Source organism: Microcaecilia unicolor, chromosome 2 (genome assembly GCF_901765095.1).
Source record: "Microcaecilia unicolor chromosome 2, aMicUni1.1, whole genome shotgun sequence".
In the NCBI taxonomy this organism is placed as follows: domain Eukaryota; kingdom Metazoa; phylum Chordata; class Amphibia; order Gymnophiona; family Siphonopidae; genus Microcaecilia; species Microcaecilia unicolor.
Genome location: NC_044032.1, coordinates 366263067 through 366269066, shown reverse-complemented (window position 1 = coordinate 366269066; position 6000 = coordinate 366263067). Strand labels below are relative to the sequence as shown.

Below are 6000 nucleotides of genomic sequence, written 5' to 3'. Positions count from 1 at the left end.
TACCTATCCGCCTAGCCAGCCATATCAACCTCTATCTACAGACACACACACAAACTCAATCACCATAGACTCCCCCCTCTCCCGCACGGCGCACGCCTCCTTGTATTTACTTCTGGACAGTAAGGCCCCGCCCCTCTCTCCACCCTTCAGGGCGGGAACAGGGGCGGGGCCTGGCACGAGCTCTGCAGGTTGGGGGCTCACTCGCTGCAGCAGAAGCTATAAGAGAGCTTGTCATTGGGAGCTTTGGAGTGGAGGCAGTAGTTTTCTTTTTTTCCTATTGTGTCAACGGTGGTCAAGGGATATTGCTGACCGTTTCAAGCACTAAAGAGCAGGGTGCGGCAGTTTTGGACTTTTTACGTGAGTGTTTTTTATTTTTTTTTTTTTAACGGAGGGGGTTGGCTTGGTGTGTGGGGACGGCGTCACCCAGCAGAGAGCGGAGGAAGAAGCCAGAGAGAGAGGTTAAAGAGTATACGTTGGCAAATTGAGGTGAGGTGAGAGGATGGGTGGAAGGGACGCGATTTGAGGGTTCTCTCGGGCAAGGGGCTCGGGATTCCCCCCCCCCCCCCCCCGCTTTTCTGTGTAGTCTAGGGATGGCTGGTGACTCCTTGGTCGATTGGGTTCTTCCTCTCTTCTTCCCGTTGTCGCGCGGCTCTGGCGGTTGCTTCCTTGGGTTTCTGTGCGCGGCGCGTGCCCCCGTCCACTTCCTCCTCCTTCTCTGCGCGCGTGGTAAAGGCTTAACAACCCGGACGAGGTGTAGCGGACGTTCTCCCTCGGCCTCCAGTACCTAGGCTGCCGGCGGTGAACGGTTGGGGGGAGGGGTGGTGAGAGAGAGAGCGGGATATAATGGAGGGGAGGCTGTCACAGGGAAAAAAACCGGGCCCTTTTGAGAGCTTATACTTGGCAGGTCAGGGGCGCGTGGTTCCCCTTCCCCCCCCCCCCCCCCCGGGTTCTGCGTGCCGGTATCCGCCGGCGCCGGGAGTGGCTGAAGAGGGGGATGAGTCGGCGTAGGGGCCTCCAGGGACTCCCACAAAGATCTCTGTACGCTGCAGAGAAAGCTATCACTTTTTTTTTTTCTTTCAGGGCCTGATTTAGTAACCATTTTGTTACTTTCCGCATTAGTACTATGTAGGATGGGGGAGAGATGGAATTACACTGTAAACTTTGTTTTTGTGCCTGATACTTTTTCTCCGTTTTCTTTTTAAGCAAATCTCCTACGCGTACGGTATCTAGGGGGAGCGAGAAATGCCATCTACGCTAAGGAAAAACTTATTAGTTAAATGTTAGCAGACGTAGTGAATGGTGAGGGACGTTTCTTGCTTTATTCTTGTAGGGCAAGGAGCACCGTGAATAGTGTAGGTAACAAAAAAATTCTTTTAAATCCAGGAGAAGCCGGATTTACAGTTAAGCTTTTATTTTAGTTAGTTGATATTGTAACTTGTTTGTTGGTGTAATTTGTTTTGAGGTTGGTATGTGGGGAAATGTGGTTTTTAAAAAAAAATTTCTTATATACTGTTTGCAATCTCGAAAGCTATACAAACGGTGTACAATCGGGTGTGGGTCACAGTTTAACCCGCCACTGCCTCATCTACAAGCTTAAGTGCCTTGTCCAAGATCACAAGGCGCCGCAGTGGGATTTCAACGGACTCTCCCCGGTTGTTAGCTCCTGTATCGTACATGTGGTGTATGCTTTAAAGATACTACCACAACTATATTAAACTATACTTTGTCATAGTAGTTGCGAGTTTTTCTAACTTCTGGTTTGTAGGTGCAGTGAGGAAAAGCTTGTAAAAAGCAGTGGATAGTTTCTCTGTTGGAGTGCCTTTGTGTTAAAAAAATTTGTGATTTCTTGAGTTGGTTTGTTCTAACTTTTTTTATTAAACACCATTTACAAATTTAAAACGAAACTAAATAAGAACTAACACTGCTTTACATTGCTTAGATCTATAAAGTGTAAGTGTCTATTTTGTCAAACTTGGGTAGATAATGATTATTAATCTCTGCTGGTTAATGGATTTGTGTGGGGGGATTTTCCTATATGAGACGGAATACAGTGAAGGAAGGTGAGAGAATGGTTCACACAATTGGGACCACTGCTGAATCAGATCAAAGGTCTGTCAAGCCCACGTGCCCTGTATGGGACAACTGCCAATCTAGGGTGCAAGTAACTAATAGGATGCCAGTGAAGAGATGCATAGTTAAGAATAGGCAGATCTTTTCTAGACAATGTAGTAAATCATTTTTTGTACACTTGCGGTTAATCACTGTGTTTTTTTGGGCAAGCCACTTAAACTTCTGTTTCTTTGGGTAAAAAATTTAGGGAGATATTTACAGAACAGTGCTGGAGAATACCGGTTCTCACAAGAAGAAACAAACAGCGACTAGCACCAATAGCATGCAAATTTATATGTACACTGTGTTGTGCATTGGATGTGCCTGGCACATGCCCACAAGAGCTGTGCCTACTGCACAGCTTTTGTGAGCATGTCTAGTGAATGGGGATCCCTGCCCCCCCCCCCCCCCCCCCCCCCGAACTGGAAAAAATCCTTGAGCTGGTGGTCCCCTCATACCTTAAAAAACAAAACAAAAACTTGGTGGTCCAGTGGGCTCACTGTCATGACCTGGCAGTGAGCCAGCTCCCTAGTCACCACTGGCCCTGATGGCCTAGTGGCATTCCCCCCCCCCCCCCCCCTTCTTAGCTTTGGTAGGAAGCAGGAAAGGTGCCTGCCCTCTTAAATGGCAGTGCCATGCTCCTGCCTGGTGAATTCTGAGAGAGCACCTAGAAGGCCTGTTTTTTATTTATTTGTTTATATGGTACTTAGACCTTTCCTGGTGTAGGCTGCCACCATTTTAAAGAGGGCAAGCCCAGAGGCAGGAGGGTGTAGGGCTGCCTCCCAACAAAGCTATGAGGAGAGGTTTGGGGGAGTGGGTGGGATTTCACTAGACCAGCAGGGCCAGTGGTGACTATGGGGTTGGGATTTGCAGGGGGCTCACTGGATCACCAGGCTATTTTGAGACCAGGGATTTTTTTTTTTTGTTTGAGGGGGTGCTCAGGTAAGTGTTTGGGGGTAAGGGGCCATGGTGTACTGCCATTTTGACTTCAGTGCGCAGGCATTGACAGGAGTTAGCACAGGACCCTAATAGCTCAGGACTGTTGGTAGTTTCCAGTAATTGGATGGGTGGTTTGGGGGGGGGGGGGGGGTGAGCTTGTTTTCTATGCATTGGAGGAAATCTGCTTATGAGCTCCTTTTTAATACTAGCAAGCTCATTAGCATAGGACTTTCAGTTGGTGCACAGTAAAGCAGTGACTGAAACCTCTGTGCATTATCCACAAAATAGCATTTCATTTAGCGTGGCTAAAACTAGTCTAAATGTTGCAAGCCTGGTTTACTTTGAGCATCTCCCCCTTAGATATTGAGCCCATAGGGACAGAGAAAGTACTTTTATGCAATATGTAAGCCACATGTGTTATACCACCTTTCTGGGTATATCAAGAATAAACAGATGCTGTGTATTGACACACAATACGTGCCTGAGCAGATTTATAAATACTTCCTCCACTGGCTTGTGTAAATGCTTTTAAACCCATCTATACTAACTGCCTTGATTACATCCTGGCAACAAATGCCACAACTTAATTTTTTTTTAACTCAATAGGAGTTTAATTCTAAAATTAATGTGCTTGCTAACTTTTGGTTACATGTCTGCTTTCTGGTAGGCTTAAAAATACAAAAGATGTTGGTTCTGTTCCAATACAGTCATGGTTTTAGACTTTTATCCATTGTTTCAATCTGGAGGCTTAATCTTGTGTAGCCTTTTTTTTCCTAGGGCTGTGGATTAATTGATTTAACTAATGCAACTAACTAGTTAGTTTTTAATCATGATTAATCTTGGTCTGGCATCAGTGTGGGAGCGTCTGCAATGCAAGCAGGACTCTGCCACTGGCCCCAGGAGCCTTCCTGCAGCTGTCCTGACTCCTCTGATGTACAGGCATCACTGTGGCAGCATCTGCAATGCAAGCAGGACTCCTCTACTGGCCCAAGGAGCCTTACTGCAGCTGTCCTGCCTCCTCTGATGTAACTTTTTTTCAGCAGGAGGAGGAAGCCTGTTGCATTGCAGATGCTGCCCATGGTGCTAGACCAGTTACAGTAACTTGAAATTAAGAGGTTTTTAAAAATGTAAATCCTAATAGGAAGGAGCTTTCCAGGCACAAGGGTTGAGTGCCAAGCTCAGCTTCTTGTGCATATCTGAAGAAAATGAGTTGCCCACAACTGTGGCTGCTGTTGGGTGCATAAATATTAGTCACACAATTTCTGCAAGGTATATTATACACAGACAGCTGTGTGTGTGTGCTGGCACTTCATTTTTATTCAGATGTGAGCACATTTTTTTTTCCTATTCCTGCTTGTCTTAAAATTGCAGATTCTATTCTGGGTAGGGAGCAAAGTCACTTAAATTGCTCAAAAGCAACCCTTCTATGCTGCCCTGGATCTAGTGAAAAACTCTCATATGTATGTCAAAAGCCACAGTTTTTCTGTTCATTGTCTTGGAATACTTACTGGCTTCATTAACATACATTGTGGCCATGTCCTCTGTAGGAGTTTATACCCGTGTTCAGCTCCTCTCTGCATTGCTCAGCCTTTAATAGTTATGCGCAACTTGTGGTAACTGCATGGTTGGGCTCTTAATAGCTTTCTGCATTGGTCTGTGTGCTTATAATTTAATTACTCGGATCTATTTTTTTTCTGGTGAATTTGATCATTTTCCCATTGTTTACTCTTTCCATACTTATTTTTATATACATTCTCTACAACCAGGCAGACCCCTTTTTCTAGAGGCTCTAGAGAATGTCAGTCAGGAATTGGTTATTGGACAGAAGAGGGTAGGGTTAAATGGTCATTTGTCTCAATGCAGGAGGGTGAATAATGGAGAGCTGCAGGTATCGGTACTGGGACTGGTGCTGTTTAATATATGTATAAATGGTATGGAAATTGAAAGGACGAGTGATTAAAGTTGCAAGTGACAAAACTAGTTATACATGTGGCTGTGGGAAAAATTGCAGGAAGACCTAAGGAAAGACTAGGCATCTAAGTAGCAGATGAAATTTAATGTGGACAAATGCAGTTTGATGCATGTTGGGAAGAATAATCTCAATCATAGTAACTGATAGGGTCCACCTTTGGGGGGGGGGGGGGGTCAGCACCCAAGAAAAGATCTAGGTGTGGTTTTTTTTTTTTTTTTCCCCAGTACGCTGAAATCTTAGCCCAGTATGCAGCGGAGGTCAAAAAAAGCAAACAAGATGCTAGGAATTAATAGGAAAGGAATGTTTAATAAGATTGAAAATACTATAATGACTCTTATCACTCTGTGGTGTGACCTCCCCTTGAGAACTGCATTCAGTTCTGGTTGCTGTATTTCAAAAAAGATATAGCAGAACTAGAAAAGGTTCAAAGACCAGATAAAGGGGATGGAACTCCTCTCATATAAGGAAAGGCTAAAGAGGTTAGAGCTGTTCAGCTTGGAAAAGAGAGAGGATGAGGGGAGATGTGGTCAAGGTCTACAAAATCCTGATTGGTGTAGAATGAGTAGAAGTGAATCGATTTTACTCATTCCAAAAGTAAGAAGACTAGGGGACACTTCAAAGTTACATGGAAATAATTTTAAAACAAATAGGAAAATTTTTAACTTAACAAATAGTTAAGTTCTGGAACTTTGCTGGAGGGTGTAGTAACACAGTAGTGTATCTGGGTTTAAAAAAGTTTGTACATGTTCCTGAAGGAAATGCTCATAGTCTGCTATTGAAACATATGGGGAATCAACTGCTTGCCCTGGGATTGGTAGTATGGAAATGTTGCCACTATTTAGGTTTCTACCAGGTACTTGTGACCTTGCATGGCCAGTGTTGGAAACAGGATGCTGGGCTAGATGGACAATTGGTCTGATCCAGTATGACTATTCTTACGTTATATGTGCTCTTGAGTAGACATGGGGTTCCATCCTGGC

At 44.6% G+C, this 6000-nt stretch overlaps 1 protein-coding gene across 3 annotated transcripts in view; it reads left to right on the top strand.

The window, feature by feature from the left end:
- Positions 1-203: 203 nt before the first annotated feature.
- SLC20A2 (solute carrier family 20 member 2) overlaps positions 204-6000 on the top strand; it is a 192639-nt gene continuing 186842 nt past the window's right edge. Inside the window, exon 1 of one of the 3 annotated variants that reach the window (XM_030194536.1) lies at positions 204-333. The gene's annotated coding sequence lies outside the window, so the exon portion shown is untranslated. Of the gene's footprint in view, positions 358-403; positions 487-6000 lie in introns of those variants that run through there. The other 2 variants (XM_030194534.1, XM_030194535.1) reach the window with 2 other exon arrangements.